Raw genomic sequence first — 20,846 nt, 5'->3', positions numbered from 1 at the left:
CAAAAAGCACAGCACAATAAATCTGTACTATTAAAATGGCTGAGCCTCAGGAAAGAGGGCAATTTATTTTGGACTTGGACCTGACCTCCAGTGGCATCTTTTTTCCCTCTTGCAAGAAAACAGCCCTAATGGTTCAAGGGGTGGGCTGGGGAGAGAGTGAGAGGAGGCGAGGTGTCAGAGGTTAACTCAGTGTGTCTTTGTCAGTTTTGACCCGTTAAAATACTGTTAGTCTTGTGGAAAAGAGGCAAGAAGCTTGAACGGTTTCCTCTGCACATTGGTTTGTCAGCCTGTTATGTGTTTACTAAGTCACTGTATATTGAACTCTCCAACTATATAAAACAGGATCCAATCTGAAATAGGGGTTATACCTACTACTCTTAACTAAAAACCACAGTTCATTTACATCTATTGCAACCATTCATTTTCTAAGAGTGAGGTTTTTCTTTTTTTACACATGATTTCTATCTCATTTTGAAATGAAACACCTCACATCGTCAAACCGAAGTACACAGCACTACTGACGCGGGTCTGACCTTCGATATGAGGTCATGAAGTTAAAATAACAGCTTTGATTACAAAACAGCGTCCCAAACACCAAATGTGTTGGCTTCAAAATAAATACCATTAATTACTGTTCCAACATTCAACAGACTTTTCTTTTAATGAAACCAAACCTTAAATCACTTTTAATAATTATTTTTTAAAGAGTACACACAGACAGTAACATCTTGTAGCGTCGGGAGTGACTACAAATACATGTCTCGGAAATGGTTTATGAGTTTGTTTAAGTCAATATTTTAACCACCTACAACTTCAACATACTGTACATCAAACAATCACACATTGTCAGCCCTCACACTGAAGTCTCACCAAATCAGTTTGGCCATAAAAGTGTCATTTTCCAGAAGTGAAGAAGAAGAGAACAAAAATGATAAGCAGCCGGAAAAGAAGACAGTCTTTGCTTTGGCTTCTTTTATTCTTTCTCATATTATTATTATACATTTATTTTTGTTAATATTATTATTATTTTTAGCTCATATAAAACTGCAACAGACTTATCAGGCGTCAGACTCTTTTTTATAACTTCTAACACGAGACACAGTCTGAAAGTAATTTACTAAATTATGAGGATTGTTTTAAATGTTATTTTAGTATTTTAAATTAAAATAACTAAATTGTATAATTTATGCAGAAAGTGTAAGTAAGATATTGTAAATAAGTAGTTTGTATATGTTATTAAAAATTAAAGATCAATTAATTCCTAACATATATTTCCCAATCTAAAATCCAAAGAAACAATATGACGATACTGTAGTATATCACGCACAAAATGAAAGTGTACATATATCAGACTCAAATGAATATCATATTTAATAAATAATATATAAATATATTCCTGTCACAGAGCTTTCATGGTTTTGCAGATGGACAGTCACAGTAACTCCACACTCTGGGGGTCCGGCTGTGCCACAGGCGCTGTGGGCCGCCTGAGAAAGTAAATTAATTCCTCTTTGAGAGAAAATGACTTCAACAGATATCATGGTGGAGGCAGGCTGTAACTTTGCCGCTTTCACTCCCCCCCCCCCCTCACCCCCATTCCCTCCAAAGCCTCCTCAGGCAGCAGAGGCAGCGCAGCAGAGGAAAAGCACCTTAGGTGAGTGAGTGTCAAACTCTTCTACTGTTTACCTTACAAATTAAGGCTATTAGCAGGTTAGCTGGGGCTATATATTTGCTCAGGGCCTTGAGCAGGTATTAATACACACGTGTTTCCAATCCTGTCGTAGTCTCACAGCACCGATGGCCTGTGGTGTGAGTGTTTTCTCAGTCAATCCTAGTCTTTGCCCCTTGTGGGCTATATGAGGCAAAATATACCACTGTGTGAAAATGTGCGTGTGTGGGATACACTCGTATATCGGGCCAATACTAGACTTTAATTGTGAAAATACATGGTGTCACCACGGAAATTTGAGGTTCAACAAAACACCTATTAAATGTTGTTTTCTTTACAAATTTAACTTGTGAATATCGTTTTTATTTAGTTCTGTTTTTCTTCCCTAGCACTGAATACAACTGGTTCTATTAAGAGCTGCTCTTCATTGAAGAGTTTCATTGTCCCATGATGTTGTAAATGCTCTTTCAGAGGATTTGTTCACTTTAAAAAGATTTTATCTGGACATGAACAAAGTCTCATTTGAAGATGTTGTGAATATTGGAACAAACCATCAATGACATATTTCTAAAACCTCCTAAAGGACATATTTGTTGAACTTTTTATATGATAGCATGTCAAATGAAGAGAAGAATAAAAACAGATTAGGGGTTATATTATATTATAACCTTTTCCTCTCAAGGGCCATTTCAATGTTTACAATATCCTCAGAGGGCCGTACAAATTATTGACCTCTGCTTAAAAAAACTAAAATCACAGCCCATTAATTTCATTCTGTGCAAAGAAAAAGCAACCTCTTAATCCAGATATCTCACCATGACTCGCGTATGCATGCACGTGCACGGTGCGGCGTGACCACCAAAACAGAAAGATATGGACACAAGATGTGTGCAAATGTATTTAGTTTCCTGTCCATGTGAACATGATTTAAGTGGGGGGGGGGGGTACCTAACCTCTTCTCGGGGGGGTCCGGGGGCATGCTCCCCCGGGAAGATTTGTTTTAAAATGTTGAAGTTAAAAGCATCAATCTGGTGCACTTTGAGAGCAAAATGCGGCCTTGGCTTTCATGTGTCACAGGAGTCCCTAGAAGATCCTTTAAGCATTCATATTTTCATTAATATGCAGTATATTACATTACATTACATTGCATTTAGCTGACGCTTTTATCCAAAGCGACTTACAATAAGTGCGTTCGACCAACAAAATACAAACTTGAAGAAAACAGAATCATATAAGTACATCAGGTTTCATAGAGCAAAAACATTTCAAGTGCTACTCAACTGGCTTTAGATAAGCCAGCCCTTTATTAGTATATAAGTGCTTTGTTAATAGTTCTATCGCTCGAAGTGGAGTCGAAAGAGATGAGTTTTCAGTCTGCGCCCGAAGGTGTGTAAGCTATCTGCTGTCCTGATGTCAATGGGGAGCTCATTCCACCATTTTGGAGCCAGGATAGCAAACCCACGTGTTTTTGCTGATGGGAACTTGGGTCCCCTTTGCAGCGAGGGTGCAGCGAGCCGTTTGGTTGATGCAGAGCGGAGTGCACGTGCTGGAGTGTACGGTTTAACCATGTCCTGGATGTAGGAAGGGCCAGATCCATTCGCAGCATGGTACGCAAGTACCATTGTCTTGAAGTGGATTCTAGCAGTTATCGGAAGCCTATATATATAAGTATATTAATTAATGGTTTGTTATACACTACAATATTTAAGCACATATTCTTAATGTATTTGTCAACAAATAGACCTCCTGTGGTGACTGGTGTAACAACAGATGACAATGTGATAACACACAGAAGTAATAATATAAATTATGTCTAGTTGAGAGGCTTTAAAATTGTTGGCAGATATATTAATACATTTATGAAATAATACAGAATAAATCTCTGTATATTAAAACTAAAATGCAGTTTATTATAAACCATAATATGATGCTAAATAGGGGTTACAATAAAGTTTTAACCAAAGTAAAATGTGAAAAGTGATTTAAAAACCTGGATTTGATACGTAAAGAGAAGCATGACAAATGTAATTCAGTTAAATGATAATAAGCATAATAGCTCAAGATGTCCAGTCTTGGATACACTGTATGAAACCCTATGATAATATGTCTTTGCCAATGTCACTGCACTCACTTCCCTGAATGTAACAGCCCCCGATGCGTAATGCTTCGAAGCAGAAAGCTTTGATCTCGCTCTCGGCCTCTGAATACAATAAGAGCGTTTAAAAAGACCCAGTGTGTGTGTAATCATTATAAGACATTTTCCTCTTGGTTTCTGATTCTCTCTTTGCTAATAGAAACATTTCAGAGTGGATAACTCTCAGTGAGCCCTCTCATGATGTATAAAGCATGTAGCCAAGTACAGTAAAACTATATGAGCAACTAAATACATCCTAAATGAAATGGGCGGCGATGTAACAAATAATGTTCTTATAAATAAACTGAAACCGGCAGGATTTTGGTCTGAACTCAAATACCACAGTATATAATAACAGATATTTATCTTACTTGAAAGTGAGTGAAAGTCTAACTTAAATGAAAATGTAAATGATATAATATCTCCACTTTCTTTAAAAACCTGACGTATGATGTAAAAAAATTGCTGGCATGAATGTTTTTAATTATATAGGATATTATCTAAAAATTAGGACAAAAATATCTCTGTAAATTATTCAGGATATCACCAAAGATAAGGGCAAAATTAAATACTTTGATTAGTTTTCTAACCTAATAGATACAAATGTTGTATTAACTGTTTTGGGTTACCTTCTTCATTAATTTAAACTTTTTAAAAAATTTTCCTGATGTGACTTTACTGGAATATTTGAGTGTGCACATCATCTTCAGAGATCAATGACATGCTTCCTCGGTTTGATACCACAACTTTAAACAGTGACAGCGTTTCAGTGTTGAGATGAACATTTGCGGCGGCAGGGAAACTGTCGTCGCTGCTCGTTTTCTTTCAAACTCCAGCTGCAGATTTACTGTACAGCAGTTGTCGGGAATATTGTCCATAGCGGGATGTCAGTGATATACGACAAAGTCAGACAGTAAATGTTGTCTCCGTTTACAGCTCCATTACATGAGGAGAACAGCAGGGAGTAACTGCATGAAAGCATGAAGAAAAATGGTGACAGCTTCAAATGCATTTGTTGTTTCTAAGCTCACTCCGTGCGGCCTGTGATTGACTGAACCAGGCTTTTGATTGCTTTCCTTCAATTTGGAAGAGACTTGCATAATAACTAAATAACTTGAACAACTAAATCTAAGTAAAGATGTCCTTCTTCAAAGTCTGGCTTACTTTTATATGATGTTAAACACTGTTTGACAGGGTGTATTTCAATTGAGAATCAAGGTTTTTTATCACACTTTTCTTGTTTAAGATAAGATCCTAATTTATTTTGGATTGTTACTAATGTCTTCGGAAAACCTGCAGTAGGATTTATTTGTAATTTGATATGCTTTCACTTCAATTCAATTAAAATCTGACTGCTATAAATAGAGACAATACAGATTATTCTTGATTATAATCTTCATCTAATAATTCAAAAGGAAAATAGACATCAAGGTGCATCAAAAACATCTAATTTTCTGTCTTATAAGTTGATATTTCAGAGCTAAAACAGCTCTTGTTTAACAGTCTGATTTCCTCCTCTAATAGAGTCATTTAGTGAGCAGTGCAGCTCTGGTGGCCATTTTCTGTGTCTGTAATATCAACGGACAGCCGGAGTGAGATCATCATCTATAATGGGGGGCGGTTGGCGCTGCCTGGTGTGATGGTTCCCCTCCATTTCCAGCTTGAAGGCATTGGAGCCTGAGTAGACGTGAGTTGAAGCTTTGCAGGGCTTCGCACGGAGTCAGACCACACCTCAAACAGCCCGGGGTCGCCACACTAAAACCTCCATTTAGATCTGGACCCGTTGCAACCGCCAAAAAACAAAAGCGGCTCCGGCTCCAGCCAGCCACAGTGCTAAGAGTGTTTCCTTTCAGACTGAAATTGTAAACGCCCTCTTTCACACTCCTCGCCATCTTCAAGTGAGTAGGAATGGGTGCCAGACTTCTCAATTTGTGAACGCAACCATTAGTGATTTTTATTTGTTCGAATGGATCGCCCGCCTACCGAACATCTAACCAAACCCTTCCTGCACGCTAAACTTCCTGCTCCACAACACACTGCCATGAAGGCTCCGTCCAATGGCTGTGCAAGAGCTCTGGCCATATTGCATCACTCTGATGGTCCAGCTCTAACATGCTGTTCCAATAAGTGGAATCATTCAGAAGAGTGAAGTCAACCTTTTATGATTTTACGGCTTCCTTCTCTCTTAAGGTTCCTGGGAGTTTCTGGATGAATCCCAGAGCATTTATTCCGTTGGTTTACTGTACAGGGGACCAGCCCGCTTTCTGACTAATGTTAAGTCAATGTGTCAGGGCTGGTGAGTCTCATTAACACTTAATTCGGACTCAGCGCCATCAGTTTGAAGTGCCGCCATTAGTTTATACCACAGTGGGTCAGTGATAGTGTTTTGATTTGCAGCGCCGTGTCCAGGAAATTCTGTTTCAAAGCAGCAACTCGTTTTGAAGGAAACACAATGTCGCCCCCGTTACGTTTTTATCAGCATAATGTGGAAAAGTTGTTAATTAACGTATCTGGCAATTGCAGAAATCAAACCAAGCTAGTAAAATGTTACTTAATAAAGTATTTCATTTATTTTTTGGCCAAAATTCTCAAAGTCGCAACACAATATCTGCACGTAATGAATTTCATTATTAGATATATATATATATATATATATATGGTCTGGTTTAGTACAAGCAGAAACTGGAGACACAACATCTTAAACCCATAACACTAGCTTTTGTTAAGTTATGTGAAACCAGGACTCTGGTGTCAGAGTTATCATATCAGTTCTCTGATCATAATCCAGCCAGACATCATGTTTCTCATTGTAAATTTGAATTGTAAAAGTATTAGGCTGTATAAACATAATTTCTTTAAAACGGGGCTGGGATCTGGGATTTTTGTACTTTGGTTCCAGCTTTATCCAGGCAAATTTGAACGTTTCGCCAATAGCACACAGAGTGTACACCCCCGCAGTTCACCTCCACAGGAGTTTCCTCTCATTTCACATGATTCAAATACCTTTTAAAGACTGTGGTGTTTGATTGACACCTCCCTCACACTCCTTGTTCTCGTTATTGCACCTGTTAGGGCGGGACAAATCACACCTTTATCTACCTTAATACCAAACGGCCCTCACATGATTCCAGCCTGAACAGATGTCTGTTCAGAAAGAGTTTCTGGAAACACCTGTGAAGGTGTGCAGTGCATTATATTTGTATTTTAGCCAAACATTGGATATTTTGGATTTGTCCATAGCCACAGTATTAGGAGATTTTTAATTCTAATTGGATATCAAAACATTTGATTTGTCTTTTGTCATTCTAAAATGTTCAATTTAATTCAAACTTACAGACCCATTTGGATTTCTGTCCTCTGCTGCACAGATTTTGTGTAGTATTTCTAGAGCCACAGTACTCATATGATTAACAGTAATATTACATATAATTACAGAGCAATGTTAAAACAAAGATAAACCAGAAAACAAGTGAAAACATAGACAGAAAAGTAATCTCATGAAACCTTCCTATTATGGCCTTGTTGCTTTATCACTCAGGGGTTTATCTAATCACCAGTTGTATGTTAATAATATTCGCACAGTAGACACAGGGAACTATAGTCTGTGCTGCTGAAGCTCTCCACCCTGTGACCTGTGGAGCTGAAGGTGCTGCTGCTCCTCTGGGGACACTGGAGGTGCAGCAGGAGAACAGTGGCCTCTACTGGCAGGCCCTGAAGAGGATTTGTTTATGTGTCTTAACAAGCCTTCACGTTGAGCAGCTTGAATCCCTCTAATGCAGCAATAAATTAAGGTTTAACATGCTCAGCCTGAAATGCTGCTCGTGCAGGAAACGTGAATGCAAATTCAAATATAAAAATGTTCTCATTAATGACCAATTACAAAAACAGCTCATTCCTTAGGACACAAACCATAATTAATATCATGAAATGTCTTCAGTAGCCAAAACTGTAAGTACATTTTTAACAAAACATTTCACTGATGAAAAAGATCAGGTAAAAAACAGGAGATTTGGTTGGAATAATCCCTTTTCTGAGAGCACGTTTACTATTCTATTAATGTTAAGTACAATGCATTTTACATGTATTGCCAAGATACACAGGTACAAAAGTATTACCAGCTAAATGTACTTAAAGTTAATGTTACTTTAGGTTAAGGTTGGCATATCATTCATGATGCTTTAATATGTATGTTGTAGTATTTAAACGTTTCTGTTGGAAAACTCTGTGTCATTGGCACATTGATATATTTCATATATTGATCCTGTGTTTTGTTTTAAAAATCTTAACGTGTAAAGTAATTCCAGCTGTGAAATAAAGTAGCAGTTAAGTAGCTTGACATTTTAATTAAAAAAAACAAACAGTAAAAGTAGATTTGTAGTTTGTACTGAAGTATAGTCGACCATGGTAAATGTAGCCTACTTAGTTCCTTTCAAGCGTTGAGATGTATATATTTAAAATCCAGCTACAGATGTGTCAAGAGCTACAAAAAGTTCCTTCTTCTTTTTATGTCTTGTTTTACTTCCCTTCTCCCATCATTTTACATCCCAGATTGTTTTCTAATGAAGGCATGTTTGAAATCCAGAATTGTTTGCTTGACATTTATGTGCCTGTAAATAAATAGCGTGTCTCCAAAGCAGCCCTGGAGTCGAGGGTTATTGCTGCTCGGTGTCAGTCATATTTAGCTCTTGCCCAATAGGAATCGGGTGACCTCTGCATATTTTGCACTCAGCGGGGTCACAGGCTACGCCTCAGGGGAACCGTTTTGCTCTGCGTCTCCTCTCACGCTGGGAAGTGGAGTTCCCAAGCATTTCCCCCGACTGTGGTCCAGAACAATCCCATGTCGTCGCCCAATCAGGACACTGGACATCATGACGCATGGCCGGGACAATAGGAGGATACAGAGGCGTGCTGTATGGGTGCAGATACCCCCATTTGTCTTGACAACAGGGCTGTATAACAGTGTAGTGTCAATATCCGGAATTTTATGTTGTGACACCTCAAGCCAGCTGTTAGGAATGATGACCAAAGTATGGAGCTCTAACCCCGCTAATATCTAAAATGTGTTGCCTGTGGATCAGATCCACGGAGTGTCACACTATTAAAACTAACCAGAGAGCCGAGCGTCTCTGTTGCCAGTGTGTCGTGACATCTGTTGAAATGATAGCCCCGTTTTCAGCAGGACCCTGTCCCGCCCTGTTTGCAGTTGTCATGGTGACGGGTCAGTGTGCTGGGACTGAAGAGGAGGCGGCGGTTTGGACGGGATGGACCGCTTTCAGTTCCAGGGCTTTCCAGAACCTCCCAGGGGCTTCATTAAAACAAAAGGACAAGAATGAGGAGGAGGAGGAGGAGGAGGAGGAGGAGGAGGAGGAGGAGGAGGAGGAGGAGGAGGAGGAGGAGGAGGAGGAGGAGAAGGGGGTGGGACTTCCTGTTGGATGTTACGGACCAACTGTGACCCCAAAGGACCCTCAACTTTTAATGTGGACAGAAGGTCTACAGTCACACTGCAGTAATATCATGCGGATCTATTACAGAGGTTCTCCATCATGCAACCGTCTGTGTCATCTATTCTGAGCAATTTACTGCAACTCAAACCTGCTGCCAGATAATCCTCTACTCAAGTAACACATGACCAATACTGGCCACTACTGGTGACCAAGAGGAACTGCAAAAACATCCCATTAGCCAGGTTTCCATCGAAATGTTGCCACGATTTGACAGCACTGTCAAAAAAAACACCCAAAGAAGATGCTAATTAATGCATGTTTCCGTCCATCCAATATTAGGAGTTGGTTAATCGAGATAAATAGCTGCTTGTGGTAGTTCTTCAGTCGGTTGTCATTAAACCCGTGCTAATGGAAGGATGGAACGAGATGACAAGAGTTAAAAGAGCAGCATCCAAACCTCAAGCATGTAAATCCATGTTAAAACTTGATGGGAACTCCCCATAGATCTGAAGTTTCTTTGTCTCATTAGTGGAAATGTATGCCACATGATTTGTTCACCAAGTCTGTTCCAGTTTTTTGCGTTTTGCTTCTACAGATAGACTTTCTATCTATCTTTAAAATGACATTCCCTAACTCACCATTCTGTATTGTCAATTACTGGATGATCCTGGCTTACAAAGATGTGAAGCATGACAGAGAAGATGCCCTGATGCATAGTGTCGTGGAAATGTCTTCATCAACATTAATTCAAGCTCGATTTCTGAATGCTCAAATTAAGAAGGTAAGAATTTCTGATTAACACTATCTGCTAACATTAAGGTAAAATTAAGTCAAGGAAGGATCAAACATCTTGGAGTGTACTGTACAGTTCTTCTAAGCCCAATTAAAGAGCATCATCTCTTTCTGATTGGACAAGGGAATAAATGCATCGAGCTGCTCTCAATTCTTAATAAGGACACAATTACTCGAGAAACGACAACTGCAATGCTCTCAACCAATGAGAGATTGCAACAATATTATAGAGTTAGTAAAGCTAACACGGAGCTATATAATACATCGTAAGGTCGTAATTGGCATAATGAATGTCTTTTATCTCAGTACTAACTTTTTCTGTCAGTTAGTTAGAGAGGGTTTATTAGAGATTTCAGTGGAAAACAGCTGGAAACAACCCTTCTGAGAGAGAAAAACTAAAACAATGAGCTGAAAGTCTCCAAGGCACTTGGTCAAGAACTGTGGTTCATTACTTTACAGATAGTTTATCCGACAGTCGAATCGGTGCAGTCCATCATCCAGCAGGAAGAAAGAGTGATGTTCTTAGTCTGAAACAAGAGACTGAGGCAGGAGCCGGTGTGGGACGACTGCACTTTGATCAGAGTGTTCCATAACACTGACTTACATTCACAAAGAGTTTAAGGTGACACTGATAATGTTTCTGTGATAAGAGAACAATGAGCAAGAGACATTACAGGAATATAAATCAAATAATGGATATATAATGTCATATAGCGATTGTTGTAAGAATTTAAAAAAATGTGTTCATGATTAAAGTTTTATAAATTGACTTTGTATACACAACAGAGTAAACTAAATTGAATGCAAAGATCTTCTGTAAACTCTAAATATTGTACTTTCAGACAAAGAGTAAGATGTTAACACAAACTTGTGTTATTGTGATCTTGGCTTGGTAAACAATGTGCTGATCTGAATAATAAGCTCTTAATAAATAAACTCATTTAAATTACAAATATTTGCCAAGTGTACAAACAACAGCTGCAGCTATTTATTTTTTATTGTTCATTAATAAATAAAAACGTTCTGGGTAAGTTGCCCAAAACCATTTATAAACACTAAACACTGAATAATGGAACTATAGAGAGTTACAAACTACACGTTACTTGTGGCCTCAGATTTAATTCTGGTTTATTGGAAACGTGTTTTTAGAAATTGGTTAGAAATATGAACTAGGCAAATTATTTCAATGCATTCTTTAAAAGTAAAAAAATGATAAATGCAATATTTATACAGTCCTATACATCAAAATGAAATGTATTGTGAAAATCTTGGTAACTAAGGAAGATGAATCTCTCCTTTCACTGCGAGGCTCTGCTGTACACCACATGTTAGCATGATGTGCATTTTTCATCTTATATGTTCTGTAGTTTTACAAGAGAGAATAAACATTTCAAAAGAGGATTTTTGGACTGCTTTCTAGTCTTTCCACTAGCACAAGCTTCAGTGCTGACAGCCCAAGGTTCACAAACTGAAACAAATCCTTTTTCTTGTCTTAACCGATCCACAACAAGCCATGGGTACAAAAATGAATCATCCTTCTTTAACAGCAATAACTTAGACTTGTAAGTTGTAACATCAATGGCTCGGATCTACTTAAGTGTCCAGTAAGCCATGACAGTTACCTCATTCACACCAGAGCCATATACTGATTCACACCAACGGTGTTTTGGGCCGGTTTGGAGCTGGAGCTTGAAAAGCACCGGGTTTTCCTGTTCACACCGCCGCGGAGCAGCCTCTTAGCTCTGGAATCCGGTTTGTTTCAAGCACCAAAAAATTGTCCGGGCTAGAGCAAAAGCACTGCATACGTTACGCTTACATAGAGGCGGGGGCAGGGGCGGGATCAACTCCTGAACAACAACAAAAAGCCGGCGTTTTATCCAGTTTGTACACAACGATGGAGAAACTTAACAAGCAGCAGTGGTCCACTGAAGAGACCAGCTACCTACTGGGAATCCGAAGAGGTACAGAGGAAGCTGGAGCACAATCGGCCATTGTTGTTGTTGTCGGTGTCAGCTGTGAGGGGTTTCCGCGCGGTTTGGCTTTATGAAGCAGGCATACAAACGGTTACGTCATGACGCAAACGATGACGCAATGACGCAGCACCAGTCGGACTCTGGGCGGTGTGAAAAGAGCCAGAGCTAAACCGAAGAACCGGTTCTGAACCTGAAAAGCTCTAGCACGGAGCTTGAACCGGAGTTGCGTTGGTGTGAATGAGGTATGTGAGCCTGCCATACCAGGACAGTCAGTCAATAGTTCAGAGAGCAAGAACTCAGTTCAAAATGTAATCGTGTATGGAAACATCATTTTATAGGATGCCGTAAGGTCCTGATATGAATATAAAAAGACTTTCTGCATGATTGGTTTTCCTATCCTATACTGGGGCGTAATGCACAATGATTTTCATTCTGAATTTATAATGTACACATGTTTTTTTGTACTCCTTGTACTCCCTGATTTAAAATAGAAGGATCTCTAATCACAACATCCGAGGTATTTTTAAAAAGTGTAGATGTAAACTTGTAACTTGCTGTAACCATGTGCTGTGATCACACAGCTCCATTTTCCTTCTTAATGGATTGTTACTCAACCGGGTTGTGTTTATCTTCCAGCTGATTGATCCTTTATAAGACGCTGATTACAATCAACTAATTACAATCAACTAATTACACAACTCTAAGAGAGAGGGAAAACACACACACACACACACACACACACACACACACACACACACACACACACACACACACACACACACACACACACACACACACACACACACACACACACACACACACACACACACACACACAAACAGTTAAAGGAGGAAAGAGTTGACAGCAAAATGGATTTCCATTTTTAACATAGGCTAGGTAAAGTTTTCGTTGGGCATAATGGTCCCTTTCAGAAAGTGATATTGTTTTATGGAAAATCTTAATACTGATGCTTAACACATACACAGTAAAGCTGTAAAGTAACATGACACTTAACTTAAGTTGAAGTACCTTAAAATTGTACATAAGAAAAGTACTTGAGTATTTGAGTATCACTACTGGACAAATCTACCTCCATAATGCAAAAACACGAATATGTGCACACCTGTAGAAAAATAAGCAAAACTGTGTAATTTAACACACACATACGTAAAGGCTTAACACACACACAAAATACAAACATGCACACACACTCAGGCATGGGTATGTATACACAATTTCCTTGCCTTGTTCTCACACCCACACAAACACTAACACACACATTCCTGGGATCCAGCTCGTGTTGGGTGTGTTTACATGCCGCCATCACTTTGTGGTCTGGCACGAGGCATCGAAAGTGATCAGAAAACGGACCAACAAAAGGCCCGGGCCAAGCCGAAGAGTAAATAAGTAATAAATCTATCCCACATCAGCAGAACGTTTCACTGTAAACACACTCTTTAAAAAACAAGCTGGTTGTGGTGTCCCGTGTGGATGGGAAGATGGCCGACATTCCTGCTGTTCTCCACAAGAAAGAGCAGCGATAGAAAAAGAGCCGTGCGTTTACAGGGTTTTGGCCAGTTTCTTTCAGAGCATCTGGTGGCTTTAATCACAACAAAACACAATTAGTCTTCGTCAAAGAGACCGAGAGGAGATGGGAGAATTGTGCAGGATTTACAATGTGTGAGAAAGAGGAGAGAGGAAGATCGGCTGTTTGTATCCTGATGAAAATCTGTTTCTCTTGGGCCTTCAATGAAATTAAATGAGTTCATGACAATACATGTATATCAAAAACACTGTACACTGACAACTTTCTGACGGAATCATCTGATGTGTGTTGTTAATAATAAAAAAAGATCAGAAACAGCATGTTGTGAAGAATCTACAGTAGGAGTCACTTTGATCTATGTTTGTGAAAAGTTTCAAAAACGTTTTTTAAATTATTTTATTTCCCATAGTGTTGAAAACAGCAAGAACGAGAGGAAGCATGTTTTAGGGGAAACACATGGCCCTTCCCTGCTTTATTTTCCCTTTTCTATTTCCTAGGGTTATGTGATTCTTCACAATACAAATGAAATTGAGATTTGGAAAATATATGCAACTAGTCATACTGCTGTACATGATGAACATGTTTTTATCTGACAGGTTTCTATCTACCTCCTTTAGAGCACCAATTTAGCAGAATATGCTGTGTAAATATATAGTGCAGTAATATCACCCATGCAACCGCGAGGCAGTAATTCAGATTTGCAATACAAAATGATTATTGTAAATGTAAGCTTAATTAAAGGGGACCTATCATGCAAAATGCACTTTTTGATGTATTTTATACATACATGTGTGTCCCCGGTGTGTCGGGGAACTCACACAGCGTCAGAAAATAAAACCCTTTCTCTTTTCCTCCGTACCCAAATCTTTAAAAAACGGGGGTACAGCGATCGGATACAGATTTGCTGCCGATATGACGTCAAATCGGGGGCGGATCCACAGAAAGTTGCTATCAGAAACGATGACGTAATCTCGTCTTTGTTTACATTAGCAACCCTCGCTAACACTCAGAGCTAACCTGTACTGGAAAGCACATGTAATTAAAAAAAAAAGGAACTCACCTTTTGATAAAGAGAAAAAGCATTTGAGCTCCATACTGTTTCAGAAATAATCCTTGATGTGGAATATAACTTTATCTCCGGTAGAATTCTGATCAGGCATTAGCTCCGCCTCCTCTTTTTTTTTTTCAAGCTAAGGACCCAAAATCCGCGTTTCTCTAACAGGGCTGCAAAAGAGGGGTATGAGCAGTATGAGACATGGCTACAATGGGTGAACTGTTTGGTATTTTAAGCAAAAAACTTCACAGACATGTTTTGTATAGGTATGGCCCTACAATATATTTATCCAATATTGCATAATAGGTCCACTTTAATGCAACCTTCCAATCAAAATCATTAAAAGTAATTTACTTATATTATTTTATTAATGATCAGTGTTTATTATGACCTTTAAAGGGAGACTGTATTCATAATACTGTCAGAAATTCGATTTTTGCTTTTGTTGCTGCTAATCTTCAGAAGAACCTCCTGCAAAAGCATTTTCTTAATGTCAAACATTGTCTAACTATTGTTTTAAAAAGTACTAGTTTACTTCATACTTTAGTCACTCGGATAACAAATAAATGTTTCCCCTATGTGTCCCCAAAGCAGATTCCAGAGGTCGCACATAAGCATAGCGATCACTTTACTGGTCAACATCAGGTCCATTTAATAGAGAAGGGAAGAAGCTGGGATTTGTGGGGGAGTTTGAAACTGATCCCTCTCTCCCTTGTAAAAGTTGCACACTTAACTGGACGCATGCACGGAGGTGAAATTGATCGTAGCAGAGTGGGTGTGAAATATATGCACGGCTCTCGGCCACCTGGAGGTGCACGTGTGTGCATGTGCATGAAAATGTGTGTGACATCTAAGACACCATGTAGGTCCTACGCACCATTGAAAGCTGGAGGTAAAGCGAGGAGCAATAACCCCAATAACTTCTACGGCTCAAATTAGCACTGCTTTTTAAAAGAGGCCTCCCACAAAGCCTTCACCACGGTCACCACCAAGACCCTCATCATCAGCTCCGAGACCCCGGGTTCACTCCGAAGACTGAAGCTCGTATGTCATCGGCAGACAGTCGGCCACACCTCCCGCTTAAGAATGGGAACACTATCATAAAAGGCCTTGATGACATAAAACAAAGCGATTGGCTTTGACATAGGAGGAGACTTTAGCTCATTTGGGGTTTTTCAAAAAAGGGAACCAGTTCTGAATTGATCCTGTGCTTTATGGCCTGCTTCCCGCTCTGAGCTAGGTCGCTGGATTTATTTCTGCGTCTGCACAGCAGGACATAAATCATCCTCGGACTCGCTTTCTTCTGCTCCTTCTTTCTTTTTTCCCCCCCTCTTCCCTCTTTTTCTCTCCCTCTGAAGCGAGGGATGTGGCTGTCTGCAGGACAGAGTCCGGCTCTCTCCCCTCCGGAAGAATTAGACCCGCAGACATTACCACATTGTATTTTGCGGTGCATAGTTTTCAAAAGGGGGAACCAGTCCTGGCTCCGCTAGAGTCCCACTGCTGCAGGCCCCTCGGGCCTCTTTCCCTCACTCTCTAATTAGATTAGCCGGGTCCCCAATCTGGCAACCCGGGCCTCCAATCTGGCAACATGGCTACCTTTGCGGCAGAGCAATATCTGTTCTTAAGGGGAGGAAATGACCTAAATGTTGGTCAGTATGGTATTCTGTTACGCTCAATGGTGTGCTGACAAAACTACTTGGGTAATGAAGACGTTAGAGGAGAAGGAGAGAGAAGGGAAAAAGAAAATTTACAGCCGAGCTCTACGAAAAGTGCTGGGCCAACCGAAAGCTTGTGGTCGGGGCAGCCATTTTGGGAGGAGTGCTGGCAGCTGAGGGAGCCATCGCAGGTCGGGTCAGTTCCAAAACAGCCAATTAGGCGCTAAGGGGCTGTTGCATATCAATAAATATCATCCAAGCATGTCGCTACTTGGAGGCCGAAGTTGAATTTGTAATAGAAGGGTAAAAGTGGATCTTTCAGTCAGGATGAATGCTGAAGTCACTAAAATATTACTGACCACTTTCTGTTTCTCTACTGTCTACTCTTCTACAAGTGTTTCAGCATTTTCAAGTCTCTCAGCAGAAGGCTGTTAAATGAAACAGGAAGTCGTCAAACATACCGATTAGGCCAAAATTCAAAGCCAACGTTTTTCAAAACAGTTTAGGAGCCTGAGAGTCTTACAGGACGCTGTATTTCTGTCAGTACGAATGCCTTACTGTCTGCCAAAGACATGATTAAGAAATATAAAGAAAACACAAAGTCAGGCTAAGCATAAAAAAGAAAAAATAGGCGTTAAAACTGAACGAGGACGGTCAAACGGGATCAGAACTTCCCGCAGCGAAACACATGTGCAGACAAGAGTAATCCAGCCGTGCACTAAATTCCACAGCCAGCCATCTAGATGGGACGTGACAGTATAAAACAGAGGAGGACGTCTGGAGATTTCACTGACAGGAAGTGAGCGCTGTGAATGATTCGGCCTCATAAATCATTTTTGGGGGAAAGACGCAGGGAGCTTCCAGAACCCTGAGTCTTTTCATGCACAACTGATGAGTTGATCCCTCATAGGTTGCTGCTGAAATCTGTGTGTGTGTGTGTGTGTGTGTGTGTGTGTGTGTGTGTGTGTGTGTGTGTGTGTGTGTGTGTGTGTGTGTGTGTGTGTGTGTGTGTGTGTGTGTGTGTGTGTGTGTGTGTGTGTGTGTGTGTGTGTGTGTGTGTGTGTGTGTGTATTGCAGCTCCCACGCTATCACAAATCAAGATGTTATGGCAGGTTGTGATGACTAACTTGCTGTTGTTGTGTTTTAGGTTATCGTTGTGGAGAAAATAGTTACAATGCTTCACCGTGGCCCAGAGGGAGCTGAGGCTCGGGCCTGGTGGGGGGGGGGGGGGGGAGTCCTGAGTCAGATTCATGGGAACGATCAACTGGGGATTTGTCTCTACGGTGTACTTAGTCTGTGAATGTGTGTGTGTGTGTGTGTGTGTGTGTGTGTGTGTGTGTGTGTGTGTGTGTGTGTGTGTGTGTGTGTGTGTGTGTGTGTGTGTGTGTGTGTGTGTGTGTGTGTGTGTGTGTGTGTGTGTGTGTGTGTGTGTGTGTGTGTGTGTGTGTGTGTGTGTGTGTGTGCGTGTGTGTGTGTGTGTGTGTAGTGAAAAAGGCAGCAGAGTTTGAGTCTATATTCACAGCAATTCAGTTACATTTGTTTTGGCATTCACATTTTCACCCAGCCTTGTCTCATGTTGAGGTTTTTTTTTTCAAACACTGATATGACTTTTATTGTCGACCTTCACTTCAAGTTCTTAAATGGATGCTTGAGACTGGATTCATTGAAAAGCTTAAACAACATCCAAGACATCTTTTTAAATTACCTCTCAATATTTTTTTATTAAGTCAAATGCATATTGTTTATTATTTCACATATTTTATTTGTAAAATGTCTTATCTGTTTTATTGCTATAGTAGTTTATTCTTGTTTATTTTTTGTATTATTTAGGGTCTAATTCTTCTGCCATGTTAAGTACTTTGTTTTTGAAAATACATTGTATTTTATTATACATCACACTAAATGTAACATGTCATATTTTCATGTCTAGAGACTCCTAAATATAGTTGCAAGAAAAAGTGTGAACCCTTTGGAATGACCTGGATTTCTGCATAAGTTGGTCATAAAACGTGTTCTGATCTTCATCTAAGTCACAACAATAGACAAACACAGTCTGCTTAAACTAATACCACACAAACAATTATATGTTTTCATGTTTTTATTGAACACACCATGTAAACATTCACAGTGCAGGGTGGAAAAAGTATGTGAACCCCTAGGCTAAAGACTTCTTCAAGAGCTAATAGAGAGGCGAAGTCCCTCCCTTTCCGGGAGCCTCCATGGGACCCCGGAAGCGTAAAATTATACATTGAAGTCAATGGAGAGAGAAAGGTTATCTTTTGATCCCGTTTGAATTGTGCCACGAATGACACATATGATGTTTGTCAATTTAAAAGAATATTTTGCAAGTCAAAAAAATTAAAATGTGTCGTAAAACTGTGAAGTTACACATTTTTTTGTGTGAAACCGCTGAGTGAACTACAGGTCTCTTGGTCTCGCACAATACGCGTCACCATCACAAAGATGGCCGTCACGTTAGCAAATGTCACCTGTTTCTTTCAGAATGAGAATAAAAGTATAAACGAGGTGACTACAAGTCTGGACACGTTGAGAGCTGTACCTACACGAAAGGGGAGTTAGTCGGTTCTGTAAGAGCAGTGGGACCGGCTTTACAAGATGTTGGTGAGTAATATGAGTGCAATGTGTAACGTTAATGTCAGCTAGCTAACATTAGCTAACAAGGTACACTAACGTGTTTTGTTTCAGTAACTAGTTTTCTCCTTTAGAACTTCGTGGTCTCTGTGTATGCTGTGGATAACATTAGTGTTCACAAGAACAAGGTATACTCCCGTGTTTTGTTTTAGTTGCTCTTCAGATTGAAACGGCCAGTTTTATATCGACTATACTGTATGTGTGATCTCCTTTTACATCTCGTTGTGTCGTTTGAGTTTATTTGCTGTGTGTAGATTCAAGGGTTTTGGTTATCTTGTCAATTTGTTTGGTTATCCAGGCACAGCTGTGCGTGACTCCCTCGGGTACACTGGTATGTGTTTTCCTAATGTAGAGAGCATTGATTAATTAATAAACTACACACTGAGTCTAGATCCTGACCAAGTCCTTTTTTATTGTTGATCAAATGTTTTTCAAAAATGGATTCATACACATTTAGAAAAATACAATGTACAATCACAACCAGTACAACACAAATTACAAAAAATACAGAAAAAACAAACAATAACAACAATCAGACAAAACTCTGGAAAAATAACCCCTCCCACCCCCAGATCCGGACCATCCTTGTATTATTGCTCATTCAATCTATTATAGCATGCTAACAAACATGGTACTTACTTTATTTGTACAGATCTGCATGGGAGGCGATGGCGCGATGCAGAGCGCTGTCTGTGATTGTGCACGGGGGATGTACAAATGCAGCCACGCTGCAGCATTGGCAATATGTGCCATGTGGCAGATCAGCTCCACAGATGTTGAGTGCCAGTGGAGGAAGCCTGGCACTTCCAAAGTAGTCCAGCCGGTGTCTCAACTCTACCAACAGTGAGAGGAGACATACAACCCACTGGCCAGAGACATCGCCACTCAGGATGTAGACTGGTTCAGGTCTGCACTGAGGGGCGCACAGTGTGGCATGGCATGGCTTCACCTGAGCCAGAGCCGCGGCCTCAACATCAGGCCATTGTCACCGTGCCGGAGCTGGTGAAGGGGGTCGGGGGCTTGAGGCAATTCTTGCCTCAATGCGACTGAGCAGAGACCAGCAAGCTGCCATCCAGACAGCCACCGGAGGACAGCGGACAAAGTGGCAGTTACACAGGCGGGGCAGGTTGACAGCCAGCAAGTTTTGTTCTGTGCTGCGGTCGGGACTTTCATCCACTCCATGCGCGTCCCTCATGAAGAGGGTGCTCGGGGGGTACAACTTGGACGGAGTCATGGCTATCAACTGGGGGGTTTTAAACGAGGCCGAAGGGGTGAAGGCTTTTGTGCAGGCCTCTCAGGAGACAGTGTTCGAGTCTGGTCTCTTTGTGAGTGAGTCGGTGTTTTGGGAGCATCCCCCGATGGACTTGTGCAGCCATCTGCCCTGCTGGAGGTGAAGTGTCCACCATCATTATATAGGATATATATATATATATTTGTATACATATCTGTAAATTGTATAATTTTATTTGATTTAAAAGTATTTTTGATCTCTGTCTATAAACACAAACTGAGTAAGATTGACAATAAAGTTGACTTTATTGTATATAAATATATATATTCTTTATGAAAATAGTTGACTGTTGGAGAAATGAATCCAAATGAAACGTTGGACTGAACTACAACTACGCCTTTAAATCTCTACGGACTGTTTTTCAGTGGGATGGCAAGTTCCTATCTTTAAACATTTATTAGTTTTTTCTCAGAACAGATTTGATTTTCTGAAGTTAATTTAACTTTGCCGACCATGTAAGGTCATTATTAAAAAGGTACAATCAATTTGTTTAGGGTTGAATAAAATAATGATAAACATTTCATTTGGATAATTTACTGACAGAATAAGAAACTCAATGATGCTCTACTCACCTGTTCCTTTTTATAAAGTGAAACAGTTGAAACGATAGATTTTAGTAAACTTAAAAACAACCTT

The sequence above is a fragment of the Pseudochaenichthys georgianus genome, chromosome 16, assembly GCF_902827115.2.
Source record: "Pseudochaenichthys georgianus chromosome 16, fPseGeo1.2, whole genome shotgun sequence".
In the NCBI taxonomy this organism is placed as follows: domain Eukaryota; kingdom Metazoa; phylum Chordata; class Actinopteri; order Perciformes; family Channichthyidae; genus Pseudochaenichthys; species Pseudochaenichthys georgianus.
This window is presented reverse-complemented; position numbering follows the sequence as displayed.